The sequence below is a fragment of the Callithrix jacchus genome, chromosome 4 (genome assembly GCF_049354715.1).
Source record: "Callithrix jacchus isolate 240 chromosome 4, calJac240_pri, whole genome shotgun sequence".
Lineage (NCBI taxonomy): Eukaryota > Metazoa > Chordata > Mammalia > Primates > Cebidae > Callithrix > Callithrix jacchus.
In genome coordinates, this window is record NC_133505.1 from 176,941,770 (window position 1) to 176,964,165 (window position 22,396).

The window sequence follows — 22,396 nt, forward strand, 5'->3', positions numbered from 1 at the left end:
CGAGGGCAGAAGGGGCCGGGGCGTGCGGCGGGTCACCCCCGGGCCACTGGGACGGCAGAGGGCGGCTCCAGGGCACTCCCAGTGGACCCCAGTCGGCGTCGTGAAGGCCCCACGCAGCCTCACGCCCGGCCGCCGTCTCGTGCGGGACTCGTGCACGCATTCCCAGCTCACTGGGTGCGGCCGGCCCAGCCCGGGGCTGTGCGAGGCGACGGGAGGCGGGGGCGCAAACCGCGGAACCCTGGGGGACCGGGGTCGGCGGGAGGGACCCAGACGTGTCCTTTGTGCGCTCTTGGCGGAAACCGCGCGTTCCCGCAGGAGCGCGGCCGCCTGAGACCCCGGATCCGGACGCCAGGAGGTGCTGCAGGAGCCCTCGCGGGGTGGGCGTCTGCCGCGGCCAGGCCCCTCCGTGCGGGCCCCCTGCGGCCGCCACCCTCGGCTTCCGCGCGGCGGCTCCTTTCTGGCTCCATCCTGGAGGTCGAGGCGTCACACCTGGAAATCGCAGCCTGTGACTTTGTTAAAAAAAAAAAAAAAAAGTGAATGGAGAAGAAAAGGCGCTGAGAGGGGCGAGGGGCGGCCGGGCCGTGCCCACTCCAGGGAGGTCGCGGCACCTGTCGATCCTGGTTCCCAGGGCGGCCTGTCAATCACCCACGCTGGCTCTGCTCGCCGGGAGCGGGGGCACGCAGGGGCTTCAAGGCCCAGCGCTCAGAGGCTCGCAAACAATAACCTCAGAAACGTGTCGCGCACCCGCAGGGACTGACACGGCCTCTGGGGTGGCCCCTGGGCCTCTCCAAGTGCAGCGTTGGTTGGCCCCGGGCGCCTGCGGCTCAGGGTTTCCTCTCTGTCCTCCCACGAATGTTCCCGCGGGACCCGCGTCCCCGTAGGCTGCTCCGGAGGAGCCCGAGGGAGCGCGGCCGTGGAAGCTTTCGAACGCGCCGTCCTTCCCCGCCGCCCCCCGCCTCCCTTTCTGTGAGCATCTGCCGGGGAGAACAGATGTGGGCACCTGCGGTGACCGGCTGCGTGCGTTCCATCCCATTCACAGGCATTCAGACGTGGCCACAATGAGCGGCCTTTGTGTGCACAGAGTCACTAAATATATTAATCTGTACTCCCCAGAGCACCGGGCTGTTTAATTTTTCACTAGCAATAACATCTGATCTAATCCTTAAACCGGCTCCCAAAGCCTTTCCTCCCTCCCACCCCGCTGCCCTCCCCCCGCAAAAACGTGTGAAGTTATTCAACTTTCCACCTGTTGCCTGCTGCACTGGGCGTGGGTTATTGCAGCCTCTAATGTTGGTTCAGGCAGGGTGGAGGTTGGGGGCCGTGCTGGGGAGCTGTTGGCCCACATGGGCATAGGGAGAGCATGTTTATCAGATGGAAAATAAACACGAAGTGCTGAGTGTGGCTCCCCAAATGTTGTGCAAACAAAGAACAATAATTATTAAACAGCTTCCAAAGCAACCCAGCACACCCACCCCTTCTGTGTAAGGCCTTTAAAAATGGACATAAAGTTCCCATTTATCTTTTTGTTTATTAAACTGCAGCGGTTGTTATAAATACCGGTCACTAGGCCGCACAGCCAAAAGGTAACATAAATCTCAGATGTAAGACTGAGATTTTTTAAGCAATTTTGTTGCTTGACTCTTTTATCTTAGCATCCCTTATTTTATTTTGATTTGTTTTCGGCCACAATGAGTCCTTTAGTGCCATTGTGGACTCACAATGCACACGGACATCAGGCTGTGAATGAAGACAGAGGCAGTTTAAACAAACCAAGCTCTTTCTTTCCTTTCCGTCCATTGTAATATGAATGGGCCTTCTGCATTCGGCTGCTAGGAGACCGGCTTTGCAAAGCCCTGCTCCAGTAAATGGGCTGGAGAGAAAGGGACCCCAATAAACAGCAAGTATCAGAGTGAAAAAAAGGAGGAACAAAATTTAGGCAAATATCTTCTCACTTTCAAATCAACATATTTCCTAATCTCAGAATGTAAAACAGTTTTGATCATTGCATCCCTTTCTTTCAATGGTTCCCTTTCTTCTTGTCATTGTAATTCCTGTTCCTTCCCTCCACCACTACTGAAGAGGAAATGGAACAGGGAGAGTTCTGGGTCACCATCAAGATTTGTTTTCAAGATGCAATATTTTCTTTTTTTTTCTTTCCCCCTTTTAGGAAAATGGGAACTGGGGTGGCATATTTGTCAGTCATGATCACTAATACCTCATGATCATACAATGCCTTCAAAATCTATTCATTGGGGGATCAGCAGGAGGCTGGTTGGTGAGTCTGAATTTTTTTAGGAACGATCACAAACTGATTTGCTTTTCTGATAGTTGAGACTGTTCCTATTCCTATTAGCAACCTGATTGAGGCAAAATGTGAGGCTGTTTGCAGGTTGCCAAGGTCTCAGGCACTGAGTGTATTAGAAAGGAACACCGCCTGCCAGCCGTCACTCATTTCTCAGTGCCTAGAGCTCAGGCATCTGGGCACCAAGGAGCCCAGCACTCTCCAGGCAGAGGGGAACCCACATTGACTTACAGCGGGTGTGGTAGGGCCAGACATGCAGGAAGTAGAAGGCCACTTCATTTCCTCACTGGCTCGTTCACTCCTGACTCATCACAGGTGCTGAGGACCCAACGTGGAAGCGGACCTGTCTCTGCCACCAGGTGAATTATACTTTCCTGCTTTTCCATTTTCTGAAAGTTTGTGTAGGATTACTATTTCTTCCTTAAAAGTTTGGTAGAATTCACCAGTGAGGCTATCGGCACTTGGCCTTTTCTCTGTGGAAAGTTTTTTTTGTTTTGTTAACTAAATGCAACTTCTTTAATAAATATAGGCTTACTCATCGTTTCTACTTCTTTGGTCGGGTTTGGTGATTTGCATGGTTCAAGGAATGTCTTCTCTAAAGTGGTTCAAATGTTCTTTTATTCCTTAGCTGCAGATTGTTTCTGTAGTGATACTGTCTTCCATTGCTGGGATGCACAATCTGTGTCTTCTCTCTTCTTGAGAGACTATGATCAGAGTATTATAGGGTTATCTGTTGTATCAGTCTTATCAAAGAACCAGTCTTTTGTTTCATTGATTTTCCCCTGCTCTAGGCAGAGATGGGGCAGCCAGTGGGCTCACCTCATTTATTTTCCTCCTTTCAAGATTCTCCATCCTTTACTTCCCATTATCTGATGCCTGAAAACAGTAATTTTGTATTTTTGTCCAGTTTTCCGATTGTTTAAAGTGGGAGGACCAGTTCTGTAGGAATTACTCCTTCTTGGATGGAAGCTAGAACAGGGTACTTTTGGTTGTGACGTTTGGATGTTTGGATGTGATCAGGACATGCTGATTCACTATCTGACTGTCTCTTATGATCAGTAAAGAAAGTGGTTAGAGTGCTGGCTGACGTAGTGGCTCTGCCACACCAAGGCCCTAGTGCTCTCTGTGTTTCTGCTCTGCCATCCATGGCCTGTCGGTCACTCCATCTCCCAACTTCATGCTGTCTGCAGCAGTACCAGACATCTTCAACGTTGCGATGATCGTTAGAAGAAGAGGAACGTTTTATTTTTACATGATCCCTTCTATCAGCAGTGAAACACTTCAGCAGCATCTGATGTGCGTTGACCATGTAGAAATCAGTATATTTTCATGGTGTTGGCTTTTTGCCTTTCCTAACTGGATGGTCAGTTTACCTATATTGGTCTGTTCTCATGCTGCTAATGAAGACATACTAGAGACCTTTATAAAGGAAAGAGGTTTAATTGACTCACAGTTCAGCATGGCTTGGGGAGCCCTCAGGAAACTTACAATCATGACAGAAGGGGAAGTAAACACATCTTTCTTCATATGGCAGCAAGAAGGAGAAGTGCAAAGCGAAGGAGGAGAAGAGCCCGTCATAAAACCATCAGGTCTCATTAGAACTCACTCACCATCACCAGAACACCATGAGGGTATTCGTCTCCATGATTCAATTACGTCCCAGAAACTCCCTCCCACAACATGTAGGGATTATGGGAACTACAGTTCAAGATGAGATTTGGATGAGGATACAGCCAAACCATTTAATTCCCCTCCTGGGCCCTCCAAAATCTCATGTTCTCACATTTCAAAACCCAGTTACGCCTTCCCAACAGTCTCCCAAAGTCTTAACTCATTCCAGCATTAACTTGAAAGTCCAAGTCCAAAGTGTCATCTGAAACAGAGCAAGTCCCTTCCACCTATAAGCCTGCAAAGTCACAAGCAAGTTGGTTACTTCCCAGATACAATGGGGGTACAGGCATTGGGTAAATATGCCCATTCCAAATAGGAGAAATTGGCCAAATTAAAGGGGCCACAGGCCCCATGCAAGTACAAAATCCAACAGGGCAGTCATTGAACCTTAGAGATTCAAAATGATATCTTTTGACTCCATGTTTCACACCCAGGTCACACTGATGCAAGAGGTGGGCTCCCACAGCCTTGGGCAGCTCTGCCTCTGTGGCTTTGCAGGGTACAATCCCCCTCCTGGCTGCCTTCATGGGCTGGCATAGTGTCTGCAGCTTTTCCAGGTGCACTGTGCAAGCTGTTGGTGGATCTAATATTATGGGTCTGGAGGACAGCAGCCCTTTTCTCACAGCTCCATTAGATGGTGCACCGGTGGGGACTCAACGTCAGGGATCTGACCCCATATTTCCTTTCCACACTGCCCCAGCAGAGATTCTCCATGAGGGCTCTGCCCCTGCAGCAACCTCTGCGTGGACATCCAGGCATTTCCATACATCCTCTGAAATCGAGATGGAGTTTCCAAAACCTCTATTCTTGTCTTCTGTGCACCTGCAGGACCAATACCACATGGAATCTGCCAGGGCTTGGCACTGGCGCCCTCTGAAGCCACAGCCTGATATGTACGTTGGCCCCTTTTAACCATGGCTAGAGCAGCTGGGACACAGGGCACCAAGTTCCTAGGCTGCGCACAGAAAGGGGGGCCCTGGGCCCTGCCCAGGAAACCATTTTTCCCTCCTAGGCCTCTAGATGTGTAATGGGAGGGGCTGCCATGAAGCTCTCTGATGTACCCTGGAGACATTTTCCCCACTGTCTTAGTGATTAATACTTGGTTCCTTGTTACTTATGCAAATTTCTGTTGCCAACTTGAATTTCTCCCCAGAAAATGGGTTTTTCTTTTCTACTGCATTGCCAACCTGCAAATTTTTCAAACTTTTATGCTCTGCTTCCTCTTGAATGCTGTACTGCTTAGAAATTTCTTCCACCAGATACCCTAAATCATCTCTCTCAAGTGCAAAATCCCACAGCTCTCTAGGGCAAGAACAAAACGCCGTTATCTTTGCTAAAGCATAGCAGGAGTGACCTTTACTCCAGTTCCCAGCAAGCTCCTCATCTCCATCTGAGACCATCTCAGCCTGGACTTCATTGTCCAGGTCACTATCAGCATTTTGATCAAAGCCATTCAACATGTCTCTAATAAGTTCCAAACTTTCCCACATCTTCCTATCTTCTGAGCCTTCCAAGTCTCTAGGAAGTTCCAAACTTTTCCGCAATTTCCTGTCTTCTTCTGATCCCTCCAAACTGTTCCAACCTCTGCCTGTTACCCCATTCCAAAGTCACTTCTATGTTTTTGGGTGTCTTTACATCAGCACCTCATTACCTGGTACCAATTTGCTGTATTAGTCCATTCTCACACTGCTAATAAAGACATACCTGAGACTGAGTAATTTACGAACAAAACAGGTTTAATCGACTCACAGTTCAGCATGGTTAGGGAGGACTCAGGAAACTTACAATCATGTCAGAAGGGGAAGCAAACGTCCTTCTTCACATGGCAACAGCAAGGAGAAATGCTGAGTGAAGCAGGGGGAAAGCCCATTATAAAACCATCAGGTCTCATGGGAACTCAATCACTGTCAAGAGAACAGCATGGAGGTAACCGCTCCCATGATTCAATTACTCCCATCAGGTACTTCCCACAACATGTGGGGATTATAGGAACTACAGTTCAAGATGAGATTTGGATGGGGACACAGCCAACCATATCATTAACCCAAATAAAATCTTGAGCCCATGTGGTTGTTGTATTCAAAGAAATTTAGTTCAGCATCCAAATACAAGTAAAACTGCAAATACATCTTGCAGTGTATTTAAAGGGTCAACTTGTTACCAAGAGAAACCTGTCTCAGATGCCCCTGCCATTCATTTTCTGGGTTTCTCTCTCACAAAGCTGATGTGATGTCTCTCACTTTTGCTTTTTCCTCTGCATTAACGCCCAAATTCATCCTATGGGTTTTTTTTTTTTTTTTTTTTTTGTATTTCCCTTTCTTTTCCTCTGTTTCTCTTTTATGTAAACCTCCATCCCATTTTCAGATTCTTTCCCACACTGATAAACTGGCTGAGCACAGGAAAGTGCTTGCCTAAGCTAAGAAGCAGGATGTGGATAATCCTATGTAATTCTTCTTGCTCCTGTTACACTGATTTCTGCAACTTTTCTTCTAGTTTCCCAGGAAAGAGACCTTGAAGTAATCTTTGACTTTTCCTGCCCTTCATTATAGTATATTGAAGTCATAGCAATTTTTTAAAGCTTGAGAATTTAGACAGATTGGAATTTGTGTGACAGTCATGCCACTTAACTACTACTTGTACTAGTAAATAACTTTTTAAAACTTAAAATTTTTTCCTTATATAAAATATGTATAATTTTAAAATTCAAATGGTATTTCTAGATTTGTATCAAAATTAGTAGTTGCCCATACCACACATTCCCACTCCCAATTCCTTCTTTTACATTTATCTCTTAAATTCTTTTGTATGTGAGAGAATATCCTTTTTGTTGTTGTTGTCGTGAGACAGGGTCCTACTCCGTCACCCAGGCTAGAGTGCAGTGGCACAGTCCCAGCTCACTGCAGCCTTAACCTCCAGAGCTCACGTGATCCTTCCACCTCGGCCTCCTAAGTAGCTGGGACTACAGGTTCATGCCACCACGGCTGGCCAATTTTTAAAAAGTTTCTGTAGAGACAAGGTCTCACTATGTTGCCCAGGCTGGTCTCCAACTCCTGGGCTCACACAGGCCTTTCACCTTGGCCTCCCAAGGCATGAGCCACTATACCTGGTCTTACACTCATATTTTCTAAGAAAGACTATTTAATGTTCTGTCCTTACTTTTTAGTTATGTGTATAGTCCATGGACTTCCTAACTCTAGAAGAAAATGATTTAACTCTCCCACCCTCACTTCCTAGACTCACACACACTTATATAAACACACGTAAGGACACTTCCCTTTTTTTTTTTTTGAGACGGAGTTTCGCTCGTTACCCAGGCTGGAGTGCAAAGGCGTGATCTCGGCTCACCGCAACCTCCGCCTCCTGGGTTCAGGCAATTCTCCCGCCTCAGCCTCCTGAGTAGCTGGGACTACAGGCACGCGCCACCATGCCCAGCTAATTTTTTGTATTTTTAGTAGAGATGGGGTTTCACCATGTTGACCAGGATGGTCTCGATCTCTTGCCCTCGTGATCCACCCGCCTCAGCCTCCCAAAGTGCTGGGATTACAGGCTTGAGCCACTGCGCCCAGCACCTCCCTTTTTTCAAAAAGTTATAACATCCCTTTGGATTAAACTACCATTCAGTAATTATCTTGTTATAATTACATAGTTATTCACAGCCAAGACACGTGCTGTGATGTCCTTTTTTGTACTTGTTTTTACTAGAGTCAATCATGGCCTCATTTATTTCCTTATTCACTTTTTTTTTTTTTTGAAATGGAGTCTCACACTGTCCCCCAGGCTAGAGTGCAATGGCATAATCTTGGCTCACTGCCATCTCTACCTCCTGGGTTCAAGTGACTCTCTTGCCTCAGCCTCTGGAGTAGCTGAGATTACAGATGCCTGTCGCCATAGTCGGCTAATTTTTTGTATGTTTAGTAGAGATGGGGTTTCATTACATTGGCCAGGCTGGTCTCAAACTCCTGACCTCGTGATCCACCCGCCTCGGCCTCCCAAAGTGCTGGGATTAGAGGCGTGAGCCACCATACCCAGCCTCACTTTCCTATCTAGCTATTATCATCATCATCGAACTCTGAATATCTCCGCTTAAGATACTCACCCACATCAGGCATTCATGGGATTCACTTCCTTCTGGAGACATGTCTCCTAGAGGCCTCTATCCCCTATTGTAGAAGTCCTCGCTTCTGTCCTGGTACTTCCCCTCTCCTCTCTCCTAAACTCGGACTTCCTGTTTTCCAGGTCCTAAATATTACCCTCTTTCTTATTTCTTAATTTTGTATGAGAATATCCTCCAGTAGCTTTCAGAGATAAGGATATCTGAAAATATCTACATCCTACCCACAAACAGCTAATATAGTGAGAGTTGAGGTCTATGTTAGAATTATTTTCTTCATAATTTTGGAGTTAATACCCCTCTGTATTCCAGCTTCCTGGGATTCTGTGGAAAATTTCCGTGCCATTCTGATTCCCAGTCCTTTAAATGTGACCTTTTCATTTTTCCTTCAGGAAACTCTTTAAGATCTTTTCTTTATCCTTGGTGTTCTGAATGTTGTGGCAATGCACCTTGGTTTTGGTCTTTCTAGGTTTGTGGTGCCAGGCACCTGCTGAGCCCTTTGAATATGAGAATATTATCTTGTAGACCTGGGAAGTTTTTCCTTCTCTTCATTTTCTTTATTTTTCTCTTTTGTTCCTGTTTTTCAGATGTCACATTTGTGTTTTCTCTCTTTTCTTTTCGTTCTATCTTCTGAGCAACACTGAGAGGCCAATGAGCACTGGTCACCTGGTGGGGGACCCTGCTCTACCTGGCTTCCATGGCCTCCCCAGTCCACTTCTGCTTCCTGCTCCCCTCAGCATGAGCCTCCTGCACATGAGAGTTTGGTCTCCCGAATATTCCCTCTGTCTCTTTCCTAGGTTTCCTCCTTCTACTTGGAGTCCTCCCTCCTCTAACCCTTTCTCAGATCCTGCTTCTCCTTCCAGGCTCAGTTCACACATTTGCTCCTTGAAGCCTTTTCATCCCTGTCTTAGACTGTTCAGACTGCTACAGCAAAGCTCTGGAGGCAGAGGTCTCAGATCAGGTACCAGCATGGTTAGGTTCTGGTGAGGCCTCTCTTTTGGGTTGCAGGCTGTCTTCTCATTGTGTCCTTCCATGATGGAAAGAGGGCAAGAGAGCTCTCTGGCCTCATTATGGCACTATTCCCATTCATGAGGCTCCACCCTCATGATTTATTCACCTCCCAAAGGACCCACCTCCAGAAACCAACAAGCTGGGATTAATTTCAACCTATGATTTTTTTGCAGGGACACAAACATTACAACTCTTACTCCTTACAATATATTCCACTTGTTGCCTGGTATTTAAAGTATGTTAATTTATGTCCCCAACCACAATAAGCACTCCTTAAGACTCCAGGCCATTTCACATACTTCTTGGTGTAACCCCATAGCACTAATCAGCAATAGGTGCTGAACACCATTTGTTGATTTTACTTCAAGAAAGCCCATCAGGAAATGTAAGCCTTGGATGCTGGAGAGATTCCTTCCCAAATCCTTTAATGCATACGTGGTGCCACTTTAATTTGGTAATATTTTCTGAGTACCTTATCAAATGCTTTGCCAAAGATTCTGAAGAAAATCAACAGAACGTTTTTCCTGGAACAATATTTGACCATTTTATTTCCCTGATGGAAGACTCATTAGCTCACCAGGGCTTATAGCAGCCCTGCTGAGACATACTGTGTGTAAGGATAGGTTTGGAGGTACGTCTTAAAAAATTTGGTATTATTGGCCGGGCGCGGTGGCTCACGCCTATAATCCCAGCACTTTGGGAGGCCGAGGCGGGTGGATCACGAGGTCAAGAGATCGAGACCAGCCTGGTCAACATGTTGAAACCCCGTCTCTACTAAAAATACAAAAATTAGCTGGGCACGGTGGTGCGTGCCTGTAATCCCAGCTACCTGGGAGGCTGAGGCAGGAGAACTGCTTGAACTCAGGAGGCGGAGGTGCGGTGAGCCGAGATCGCGCCATTGCACTCCAGCCTGGGTAACAAGAGCGAAACTCCACTCAAAAAAAAAATTTTTTTTTGATATTATTTAAAAATGGACATTTGTCAATAACTTACTTTTCAGAAAACAAATCGGATTTCAAGGTCGTCACTCACACGTGGCTGCCAATATGTTTGCTCGGTTGTAGAGAAAAGGGTGGAACTGAAGCTAGAGGGCTGGAGTTGCGCATCACTCGAGGCCCACCTGATCTCCTAGCCCAAGGGAGCGTGTCCTGAAGGTGAGTTTAGCCATCTTAGAGACTCTGCATTAAGAAGGCTGAGACTGTGGACTGCAGAGTCCAAACTCCTTAACATCACGACAGAGACCTGCATGATCAGACGGCACCTGTTCCTCTGTCCCCGCCACCAGGTATCCACAGGAGCCACTGGAATTCCTCTGAAGCACCCAGCCCTTACTGCCATCGCCTCTGCCCTTCCCCTCTCTCCCACCTAATTCCGGACTGGCAAACCTGCCCGAAACCACCTTCAGCTGAAGAATAGTTCGGAGACAATGGCGGCAGTCCGAACACCCAGCCGAGGCGTGCTCAGCGCTGACTGGGGCCAGGCGGTCCAGAAATGGAGGCGAGGGTCGCACGCCAGGACCTCCCCGCTCTCTTCCCAAGCGTCGCGGCGGGTCCAGAGGGCATGAGCCCCCTGCGGTCCCCGTTTCCGGCCCAGCCCAGGCTCCCGGCCTGAGGGCCGCCCGCCTGGGCCGCGCTCGCACAACTGCAGCCTGAAGCCCCGGGAGCCAGCGGTCCTTCGTTCCTTCGGCAGGACAAGGACCGGCATCCAGCGCCTAGACACCGTCCTGACCGCAGAACAGTGTATGAACAAAGAGGTTCAAGAGCGGCGCCCGCCGGGGCAGCTACGGGACTGCGCGATCCGGGGCCCACGAGCACCCGCTCGGTTACTGTGGCGACGGGCCGAGGCGTCTCGCTCCGCCGGCGCGTGCGCGCCCCGCCCCCGTCCCCACCCACGACGCCTGCGCGCCTCACTCTAGCTGCGGTTACGCAGGCCCCGCCCCTGTGAGCCAGGCCAGGTCCCGAGCGGAAGCGCCTTGAGCGGAAGCGGAAGTCAGCCAGGCGGCGGTGGCGGTGGTTGAGCCGGCTGGGCCTGCAGTGTAGCGGGCGCGTCTGCGGCTGGTGCTGGCGTCTCTCTAGGTAGGGCCGGGCCCGAGGGCACCTGCGCGCGGTCCGGGCCTCTCTCCCAGCTTGCGTGACCGTCTGTTACCCGCGTCCTAGTGTCGTGCGCGTCGAGCCCCTGGTCCTCTGCCCGCTCCCGGATGCCATCCTGGCCGTGCCTCTGTCCTTGTCACCGCGGCTGCGACGTCATGGGATCTTCGCGTCTCCGCTGCCGGGCCCGTCGTCATCCCGGTCCCTGAGCAGAGCCTTCCCGCCGGGCCCTAGTCCCCGTCGTCGCCTTGCCTGCTCCATCTTGAGGTCATCTCTGACCCCGACTCCCTCCCTTAAGATGTGTGTTTTGCTCTTGTGTGTCATTTTTGGGTCAGATCTGCAATTCATAGCTGCACGACTTTTCTGGTCGTCTCTACAAAGACGTTCTCTGATCTCTTAACACTTTTCTCTCATCTGTGGGCCATCCCTGAGTCAGGGCCCCAGCTCTGTGGACAGACAGACATCGTTCCCTGCCAGCAAGGACTTTACACACCAGTGGGATAACCCTGATCGTCAAGTAGATCCCACAGTGCAGAAGGAAAAGGTTACCTTAGAGGGTGAGTTGGCCAGGAGGGGCCCGGAGGTCTCCATAAAGGGGGATTTGAGCAGTTTTGAGTAAGTAGGAGTTGGGAGATGAACGAGGGCTGAGAGCCTATTCCTGGAAGTAAGAACATGAATGTTTAAGATATGAAGGTTTCAGACAGTCTGACGTATTCGGGGAACTGGGAGTTGCGCATTTGTGAGACAAGAAACGTTGGTTAGGGATGGGGAAATGGCACGAAGGAAGCTAAAGAGAATGTGGGGCAAGGAATTGATGTGATCAGATTAAGTCTGGCAGATACAGGGCTGCGGGTCAGGGTGGCTGCAGACAGGCAATAGACTTTCCTAGTCGTTCAGGAACTGGAAACCTCAAAATGGTAGTGGAGAGAACCTGGAGGTAAAGAAATGAGAGGGTGGGCTTTCTAATGGCTTGAGCCCTTGAGTAGAGAAGTGCAGAGAGGGAAAAGCCCAGAATGGGGACCATGTCTGGAGCAGCAGCGTCCTAACCACCATCTCCCAAACATGCGAACGCATCTTATCCGCAGCTTTACTCCCAAGTTCCTCCAGGTCTAGGGTCATGCATTTGTTTTTGACCTGTCTCTCGCCTCCACTCCATGTAGGCTCTTTGACCTGCCCATCTTTGGACTTTGCTGTTAGGATCCACCCTCTGCCACTACCACCTTCACGCACACTCTGTGTTCTGATGTCCTCATCATCCTATTTCTGCCATCTCCCAGCTCCATCAATAGTGGGTCTTTACCCTGACTGCCATTCCTTTTGTTTTGGAACTAATTGCGACTTCTCACCATTGTTTTCTTGAAAAACACCAACACCATAGCTGGGTCAGGGTTCTCACTGCTCATCATACACACGCACCCCCCCCCCCGCCCACACACACACACCCCATTTTGTGACTATCTTGACCTTACCTCCCTGTTTTTTTGTTTCGTTTCTAACCACCTCATCTGCCAGACACATTGAAGTCTGATCACCTGTGGCCCACTGGGAAAACTACAGTAGGTGACATCTGTGGTAACGTAGTTTTCAGCATTCTGAGATTCTACCCCATCCGTGAACTTGAATCTGTATATCATTTATGGGGCAGATTCACTATAAAGCTAATGAAGTTCAGGTTTCTGGGTCTGTCATTTGCATGGGCCCTACCTAAGCACTGCGACTTCAGAGATTTTGTATTTATAATTTGTATTCTTTTTTGAAAAGAGGGTTCCCAAATGATATGTTTCAAGTCTTTCACAACTTAGATCCCTGCAAAACTGGCTGTTTGTCATATCCCACCTTGATATTGGCATTTGTCCTTCAGACACCTTCCCTTCCCTTCTCCACCTCCTACTCCGTCCCCACCTCCTACCCCTTCCTCTTCTAGTCTGTGCTTTTTATTTAGGCAGGGAGAAAAATATGCTAATGAATGAAACTGATCAAGTTCCTGTCATAACCTGACTTTATTTAGCTCTTGTGTCCAGGAGGGAGATGTCAGAGCTTAGTAACTTAGCATGTGGGGCAGGATCTTTGTAACTTCTTTGTTGCAAGCTTAAATGCCTGTATTGTTAGATTTATTTCACTGCTGAGTTGCTACCCTCTTTAAGAAGAAAGGTTGATGCCAAGAAGGATAGTCTGCTTAGTTGAAATCATAAAAGCAGTTCTTAACTCCATGGAAACTAGGGTTACACACTATGTAAATTCACGTAGGAATTTGTTGCAAATTTTGATTTATTACTTTAAAAATGTCAGTAGTTATTTTTACAGAGCTTTATAATTGGTATAAATAATTTTAATTTGTGTTCTGTTGGAAAATCTTCAGATTTGAAACATGTTTAAAGTTTAAATTATTTAGGCAAATGCAAGGTATTTCTAGGGGAGTTTTTAGTAGTAGTTTTAAATCTTCCTAATATGAGAAGTAAATAATTATTTTTACAAATAAGGAAATCAGTGAGATGCAAAAAGGTTAAATGATTAATCTTCAGCTGTACAGTAAATCAGGGCCTCCCCTAGCCAAAAAAGCCAGCTGTTTACTGTTTTTCTTATAAACAAATATTAATAAAGGGTAATCTATTTTAGTCAGCTCTTACCAAATTGTATCCTTTGGTGTATCCATGTATTAATACATATCTGTGCACATCTGTATATATCTACACACTAGGTTCTATGAAAGTGGGCAGTGTTAATACTGTTCCTATTAGGACTTTAGTCCCAATAATTAATTCAGTATGTATTCGTGCAAAGTATCATAAAGTCATTTACAATAATACCATGTCTAACAATGATGAGGATATTAACTTTTTGGACAGCAGAGGAATTTTCCAGCTAGATTAGGTATTTGCCCGTTAAGCACCTTAATATCCCATTTAGGATGGAAATCTTCCTACAGTATATCATTTCTCTGTGTTCTCTTTTTTTTTTTTTTTTTTTGAGACAGAGTCTCACTCTGTCACCCAGGCTGTAGTGCAATGGCATGATCTTGGCTCACTGCAACCGCCATCTCCTGGGTTCAAGCAATTCTCCTGCCTCAGCCACCCGCCACCGAGCCTGGCTAATTTTTGTATTTTTAGTAGAAACGATGTTTCACTATCTTGGCCAGGCTGGTCTTGAACTCCTGACCTTGTGATCCACCTGCCTTGGCTTCCCAGAGTGCTGGGATTACAGGCATGAGCCACCATGCCCAGCCCTCTATGTTCTTAAATAGAATGTGCTGACTGTTATGTAAACGCTCCTCAATTTTCTCAAGTGACCATTTTAAATATAATCTGTTATGTTGTGATGTGAACAGTAGTACTCTTTGGGTTCTTGAGGAATATACAGCTGTTTGCTGTGGGAGTTTTCTGCATCTTTCCCCCTGTTTGTTTTTTGAGACGGAGTTTCGCTTGTTACCCTGGCTGGAGTGAAATGGTGCCATCTCGGCTCACTGCAACCTCTGCCTCCTGGGTTCAGGCTATTCTCCTGCCTCAGCCTCCCGAGTAACTGGGGTTATTACAGTCATGTGCTACCACGTCTGGCTAATTCTGTATTTTTAGTAGAGACCGGGTTTCTCCATGTTGCTCAGGCTGGTCTCGAACTCCCAACTGCAGGTGATCCTGACCTCATGTTGCTCAGGCTGGCCTCGGCCTCCCAAAGTGCCAGGATTACAAGCGTGAGCCACCGCGCCGGGCACATCTTTCCACTTTTTAAAGTTTTCTGTCAGATTCTTGCCTTGGGTCAGCTGTTAGCACTTCTAACTGCTGTCAGTTTTCCTGTCCAAAGTTGCACGTTTATATTTTTCTCTGCTATGGGTTTAGGAGCTAATTGTTAGAACTGATTAAAAAGTAGTCTGTAGATGACAATAAGAGCCTAAGTAAGTGTCTTGTGAATAAGTTGTTGATGCTGCATCAGCTTCTGAGGGGTTTTATAGAGCACAGTGTGGGTAGGAAAGGCCAAGGGCACCCGAGTTCTGGGTTGCTGGGAAAAGCCAGAGACTTCTTTATTCCCAGTCCTCCTCTTAGGGCCCACCCATAGACTAGCGACTGGGAATAACATGAGAAGGAGAGCTCTCAGGTAAGGACACATCTGACAGGTGGCTCTGTGGTGAGGCCTTTTCCCCACTGGCAGCACGCGGCAGTGGCCAGATCACTAACTACAGCAGTCCTGAGTGAGGGTTATGGCCTAGTGAGAGGAAGCCTGGCTATGGAGAAGGTGGATTCAAATCCTGGCCTCCTTGTTAATTATTGCTTGTGGCTTCAGGCAGGTGACTTCACCTGGTACAGAGTTTGCTGCCCCCCACAAAGCTACTTCTGCCTTCTTTGCTGCTAGAATATGTTTGACCAAAGAGGCTGCACAAAACTGTTGATGTGCTCTAATCCCGGCCAGTGGGACTAGAGGGGCTGCCATGGGGCTTTTGGAGTAGTAGGCTGCACACACTTGGACAGTTGGGTACATTTTGATGAATGTGTTACAGCTCCCACTCAAAGCACTCTGCTTCTCAGAGGACTCCGAGTCATAACTGCCTTCCTCAGTGTTCATGGTCTTAGCTGGGGACTTGTCTTATTCATTGCTGTGTCTACAGTTCCTAACACAGGCTTTGGAGCACAGAAAATCCTGAATGAGTATGAGTGAATGTGGGAATTTGGTGGAGTTTAGATCTCACGTCTTTAGTTTATCTGTGGGGTATAGAAGAGGGTCTCTCTGCCGTTCTTTTTCTTCTGCGATAGGAAGTGGCCCTGCATCCCTCTAGCCTTGAGATTCTCCCAGAATAGGGAGGGAGAGTGGATATGGAACAACCATAACAACTGTTTCACGATGGACCATCTGTCTCCACTCTTGCCTGCCTCCACCCATCCCCACAACATAGGCAGAGCAGTTTTTCTGAAATACACTTGATTATGCTTGAGTGACATCCTGTTTCCCTTTGCATAAAGTGTAGACATTTTAGCATGGTTTTCCAGGTCTTTCACTCATCTGGCCCCAGCTCCTCTAGCAGTATCTCATCTCTTCATCTTCCCTTAAAGTAGGTTCTAGACACACTGAAGGTGTTTTTTTTTTCATTTCTGCATTTGATGAACATATTTATGAATACAATTGTAAGTTAAACTACTTAATCGAGCAGATGTTTTAAGCACCTAATAATTGGAAAAAGGATACCTTAAGGACATCTAAAGCATTTCCTCCTAGTTGCTCAAGCCTTCCCCTGGCCACACCTGCCTGTCTTCAGGCCTTGCCTTGAGCACTGTTTCCTCAGGGGTTTGTCTTAGAGCCCAAAGGTGGTTGGCTTTCCCTGCTGAAAATTCCCTGGTGAAAATTACCTTCTTTGCCCTATACTTGTGTCTAAGAGACTGTTGCTGGCTGGAGGGCAGGGACCTCATCTGTCTTGTTCATAGCTCGGTGTCTACTCCGATGCCCGACATAAAGGTGCTTGCTGAATGAGAAACCCAAATTTATTTTCAAATAAAATTACCTGGTATTGTTGAAGAAAACTGAATATTCATGAGTTACAAGTGGGTCTTCTCTTGATATAATGCTGTTGGAGAAAAACTACCAATGTGCCTATGCAGTGACTCAGCAGCTTCTTGTCTAAGATACTGAGGAAATGGTCAGGGGTCTCTCAAAGATTTATATACCAGGATGCATTTCATGTTCTTAGTTATGGCATGCAGTATCAGAGATAACCCAGGTGTTCTCCAGTGGAGTTAAGAGCGCATGTCTACATGGTGCATCTGTTATATATGACACTGTGGGAGAATAGTAACAATATGAGTTGGGAATGTATTTATAACAAATTAGTCACAAAAGCAGATTATAAAAGTATGACCTCAGTTTTAGAAGCAGTGAATAGTAGGAAAAGGCTAGAAATATGTAAAATGTTGAAAAATATTTTCCTTTTTCTGAATTTTCTGCAAAAACCTGGTTAATTTTTTGATCAGAATTTTTTTTTACAAATTAATATATTTCCCAATATTACAAAGTAATCTAGCTTATAAAAATTTTGAATACAGTAACACCATACTGAAATTTGTCTTTGTTTTAAATTTTTTGTTAATTTAAGAATTTTGACACGTTGGGCTGATTTTCCTAAATTTTAAGCAATTGATAAATAATGTTTGATAAACAAACTTATAGTATAATTATAAATAAAATAGTACCACAACAGTGTATGCGGTAGATCTTATGACCCTCGTTTGCAGGTAAGGAAAATGGAAGTAATATGCTTAAGTTTTCAGTGTCACTGATACTAAGTGGCAGTTAGAATCTGGACTGCTGCATTTCATTCTGGAACTTTTTCTTTAATCAACAAAGCTCTGCCTGTCATTCTCCCACCTCCCCTGTGACATCTGCTGGCCCCAGTGGTCATGGCCAGACTGTTCTGAGATATCCTCCAGGGCACCCTGAGTCTAGACATGTATTCCTAGAAATTCTAAAGTAATAATAGCTATAGGCTTTCTTTGGGGTGCCAGTGTTAAAATTCTGACATTTGTTCAAACAGTAGGAAGGTTTTACTCAGTGCTATGGAGGGGAGAGATCTGGCTCAACTCTGAATCAGTGAAGACAGCTGGGGATTTACAACCAAGGAGCAGAGTGAGGGGTGAGGGGATGGGAAATTTCTAAGGGCAGATAACAGCGATAGGGGGATTCTTGCTATAGGCAGGCCAGCATGGTCAGATATCAAAGGTGGGTTCTCTTTAAATTGACTTAGCAGGATTCTTGCTAAAAGCCCCAGATTGAGGCGTTGTAGAGAAGAGGGCTCAAGGGCCCTAACAAAAGTGTGGTCAAAGTGAGAGTCTTTATCCATGGTTGGGACTTCTTGTAAAGCTCAGCAGTTTAATGAGCCCTGTAGGGAGAGCTTCTGAAGCATCAAGACCAACTTAACTGGCACCCACCCTTAGTTTATTTATTTACCTGGTTGTTTGTGCATTCATAAATAATAAACCTTCAGCAGGTGCTCTACTGTGTGCTGGCAAGGGATAAATACTAATCTCTTGGATTTTCGACCCCTGTTCTCACCTAACTGTGTTTAAGGGGTCCTTGTGAGTTTCACTTTTTAGGCGGGGGAGGAGAGGAAAGAAGAAACAACAGACCTCAGATACTCCACTCCAAGCAATGGGGGAACATCACTGGGAGAGCCTGGGCCCAGGCCCAGCCAGAAATTACTATTGAAAGAAAAATTATTTCGTACTAGGAAAGAAAACAACAGAAAAGAAGACTTCATGTTTTGTGCTGTTGTGCTGGGCCATTGTTTCAGACTCACCCAAGGTTATTTAATTTTCCAGCAGATTTACCTCTGTTTGACTTTGCTGCTTACTCTCCGTTAGAGTGCAACCATGGTGGTATTACATGCTGGTTTGTAGATTCGAGATACGAATTATTTCTGTGCAAAGATTCTGGCTTTCTTGTCTCCAGCTTACCACCCTTATTCCAGTAACCCTTGCTAATGGACTCTGTAAGCTTGAGCTCATTCAGTGCTCTCATCCAGCTTCCCTGTCTCCTATACACCCTTGCTCATTACTGCGTGTGTGAGTTAACATATTTTAGCTTTTGACAGTTACTGCTTTGACATGGTTTGGATGCTGGGGGTTTATTAAGGTGATTAAAGCAGCCAGGTATCGGTTGTCCTGCAGAGGCTGCTGTCCGTGTGGCAAGTTCCCTTGGGCTGTCCGTAAGTCCCACATCCTTGTGTCTAGAGTGACCCTAGACAAGTTGTCCTTATTGTGTGTGCATTCGTTTATGCTGAGCACATCGCTCTTAACCTCAAGTGTTTGTAAGTTGAAAGATTATACTAAAGGAGTTTCTGGATTTTTCTTTCCTCTTTCCACTTCCTGGTTTACTGGTAACCCAATACCCAGGACTGGTCTGGCTGTCAAAGAAGAATGAGCCAGCCCTGGGAATAAGGCAGCCTCCAGCTGTACCTTCCACCTGCTGTAGCTACTGCCATTGCTTTGTTTCCCAGACCCTTTGTAAGCTGCTTGAGGGCAGTGATTCTAATTCACACTGCTTCTTTGACCATAATTGAAGTCTGTAGGTTATTGATTCCTGATTTCTCTTTATACATTGTCCTTGGATTAATTCATTATTCATTCAAATACTGGTCCTGTCCCATGCAGATGTTGTGCTAGGTGCTGGGATAAGACAGGATGGTGAGGCCCACCTTCATGGGTGTGATTCCCAAAGGGTCCCAGGCCCTGTTTGGGGCAGTTAGACTCCTCCCTAATGAGGAATAACTTCTGTTTTCTTTCTAAACAACAATTACCTAGATAATGAAAATTTCTTATATAATTTGCAAGTGGAATGAGTTTTATATACACATATTATTTTCCCCAGTCATCCTATAATAACCACCTTTAGAGAGTGAAAAGCCTCCGTATATGTTTTTAGCAATGAAAGACTTAAAAAAGAAAAAAAAATTAAAGCAATATCCACAGAATCTCTATCTTTTCAGACATTTTATTCCCTACCTCATTAATTGCATTGATGAGTGGATGTTGTGAATATTTAGCACTTTGAAGATACTGTAATACCAGAAGGCATCCTCTAGTATCACAAGTTCCCCAAACCTTTGCTACCCTAATATTTCTTTGTAAATCCGATAGAAGAACACATTATAATGTCATACTCCTGAAGTAACTCATGATTCAAAATGTGAGAAATTGGCAGTATGAAAGGAAGAACCAGTAACTGCTTAATTAAAAGGGAGCTTTTTACTACTGGAATGAAAAGAAGGAAAAACATTTTAATACAATCAATGTCAAGGACTGAGCCTGACCTACTGTGAAATAAAGAGAATGTTTTGAGCGATTCATTGTTGTTAGTTGCAGTTTTAGTAGAAAATGCTTGAAATAAAAATCCCTTTTTATTGGTAAGGGAAGGGGCAGCTGCCTCAAATGTGGCAGAAGCCGCTGTACAAATGGGGCTTCGTCTTTCTGGAAGTGGAGGAAGAAGATTAGTTTGGCTCCCTTGCCCAGCTTTCTCTCTATCTGTGCCTTGGCTTCCTGTGTGTCTTGAACAGTCTAACCAGCAACTCTGGCAACTACCTGGCCTGAGAGCCCACTGGCTGCTGGCTTCTCACCGTAGCGGGTGTGCAGTGGACCTTAGGGCCTGGCTTGCAGTCAGGTTCAGTCATCTGCTTTGACTGTATTCAAATGCTGTTCCTTATTTTTCCTGCTTGCTGTCCAGGGTCTCTCCTGGGCCCACAGCAGCCAGCACAGGGCTCAGTGAAAGGAGTGAGCATAGAAACCAAGTCACACTCTTATCTTTGGCCGGCTTGTCATCAGCAAAGCATGCAAGACCTGTTTAATTTAAAGCCAGGCATAGAGCAGTAGTCTAGAGCTGGTGAAATCTGAGCCTTCTTTTAAAATCTGTTTTGACCAACCTTTTATGTATTCTTGTATTCCCTTTCCAACACCTGTCTCCTGCCTACTATGTTGAAATAACAAATGAAAAAAATACCCTTTTTCAGTAATAAGAGTGTAACCTTCCTGTATGTAGGATCCATGCCCAGGGATTCAAAATGTAGAACCACCTTATGGTTGAGATAATTACATTATGAAGCCCAGTTTCCTCTTTAAAAACTCAGATACCTTGGCTGTGTTTCCAAGATAAACTCTTTACAAGGAACAATACTGTAGTGATTTGGCATATATGTATTAATGTATCCCATTATATTTAATAACTTTATGCGCGAGCCTTCTCTGAATTTCAGCATAAAACGTGTGCTATTTATGTTCATCCAATGTTTGCAAATTTTCATTATGTAATGAAAATCCCATTATTGTGGCTATTAAATGTATACCCTCATATTCTACTGTTAGGAGCTAGAGTCCATTAAAAATCAGTAAATTCTGACTGGGCACAGTGGCTCATGTCTGTAATTCTATCACTCTGGGAGGCTGAAGCGAGAGGATCACTTAAGCTGAAGAGTTTGAGAAGACCAGCCTGGACGATACAGCATAGTGAGATCTTGTCTTTACTTAAAAAAAAAAAAAAAAAAAAAAAAAAAGCCAGGTGTGGTGGCAGCTGAGGCAAGAGGATTGCTTGAGCCTGGTAGATTGAGGCTGCAGTGAACTGTGATGATACCACTACACTCCAGACTAGGCAATAGAGTGAGACCTGGTCTCCAAAAAAAAAAAAAAAATTAGTAAATTCTTAGAAGATAGTCCTGTGAGGATGCCTTTTCTCAACCTAGTATTTATTGTTTCTTCATTTGCGAGATAGAGCTGATAATATTTATATATCAGGGTCATCCTAAAGATTAGAATGTATATGTGAAGTGCCCACATCTGTCTGGCAGCTGGGAAATACCCTAAACATGAGAGATACTCATATACTTAGTCATCTTACAACAGCTGCCTTCAGCCTGTCTAGGAGAGGCATTATTTGTTTTGTGTTGCTGTTTTGCATATTAAGAATTTTTTGTTGTGTTTTATCAAAGGCCATAAAGCCTGCATGACTCTTAAAACTATAGTCAAAAAAGCATAGATCATAAATATGTCAGCATGGAGTTTTTCTAACCATTGACGCACATCATTGCCTACTTGAAGAGTGCCTTTTATCACGTCATATACAATATTGTGCTTATACCTTTTCCATATTCCAAATCCTAACTTTAAACTACTTTGTATCTGTTTTTAAATTTTCAAATGGGAGTTACTATGCAAAGTCAGTCAGTCACTATCTCAGATATTACGACATTTGACATAGTGAATTTTATGTGGCTTTCTTAACACCTCTGTTCAGGTTTATGTGACATGTTTACAGTATACAGTTTGGTAAGTTTTAACATATGCATATACTTGTAAAACCATGACCACTAAGTGGTGAATGTATCTGTCACCCCCAGAAGTGTCCCCTTGGTAATCCTTCCCCCTACTGTCTGTCCTTGTCCCAGACAACCACTGATCTGCTTTCTGTCACTACAGATGAGCTTCACTCTTAACGAACTAGAATTTTGTATAAGTCGAATCATAGTGCATACTCTTTTTCTTCGGCTTCTTTTACTCAGACAAATTATCTGGAGAATCATCCATGTAGTGTGTTTTAATTTATGTTTTAGATTTTAACAGTAACTTGAGTTCCTAGAGAGAAATACTACTACTTTGAAAATTTAACCTCTTTGAATTTTATCAAGAAATATCTTGAATGATAGTCTTAGTGAAAACATTGTATTAGTGAAAAGCCTGCTACACTCTCTTGTCCTTG

General features: G+C 45.5%; 1 protein-coding gene across 26 annotated transcripts in view; it reads left to right on the forward strand.

Moving 5' to 3' along the window:
- The window catches only part of FAM120B (family with sequence similarity 120 member B), a 122,376-nt gene that overhangs the window by 5,587 nt on the left and 94,393 nt on the right, over nt 1–22,396 (forward strand). For 10 of the 26 annotated variants that reach the window (XR_013534690.1, XM_078370502.1, XM_078370512.1 and 7 more), the window contains exon 1: nt 11,077–11,170. The exons of 11 other annotated variants lie outside the window; for them this stretch is intronic. The gene's annotated coding sequence lies outside the window, so the exon portion shown is untranslated. Of the gene's footprint in view, nt 1–11,076; nt 11,740–22,396 lie in introns of those variants that run through there. 5 more of the 26 variants (XM_078370503.1, XM_078370510.1, XM_078370519.1 and 2 more) reach the window with 1 other exon arrangement.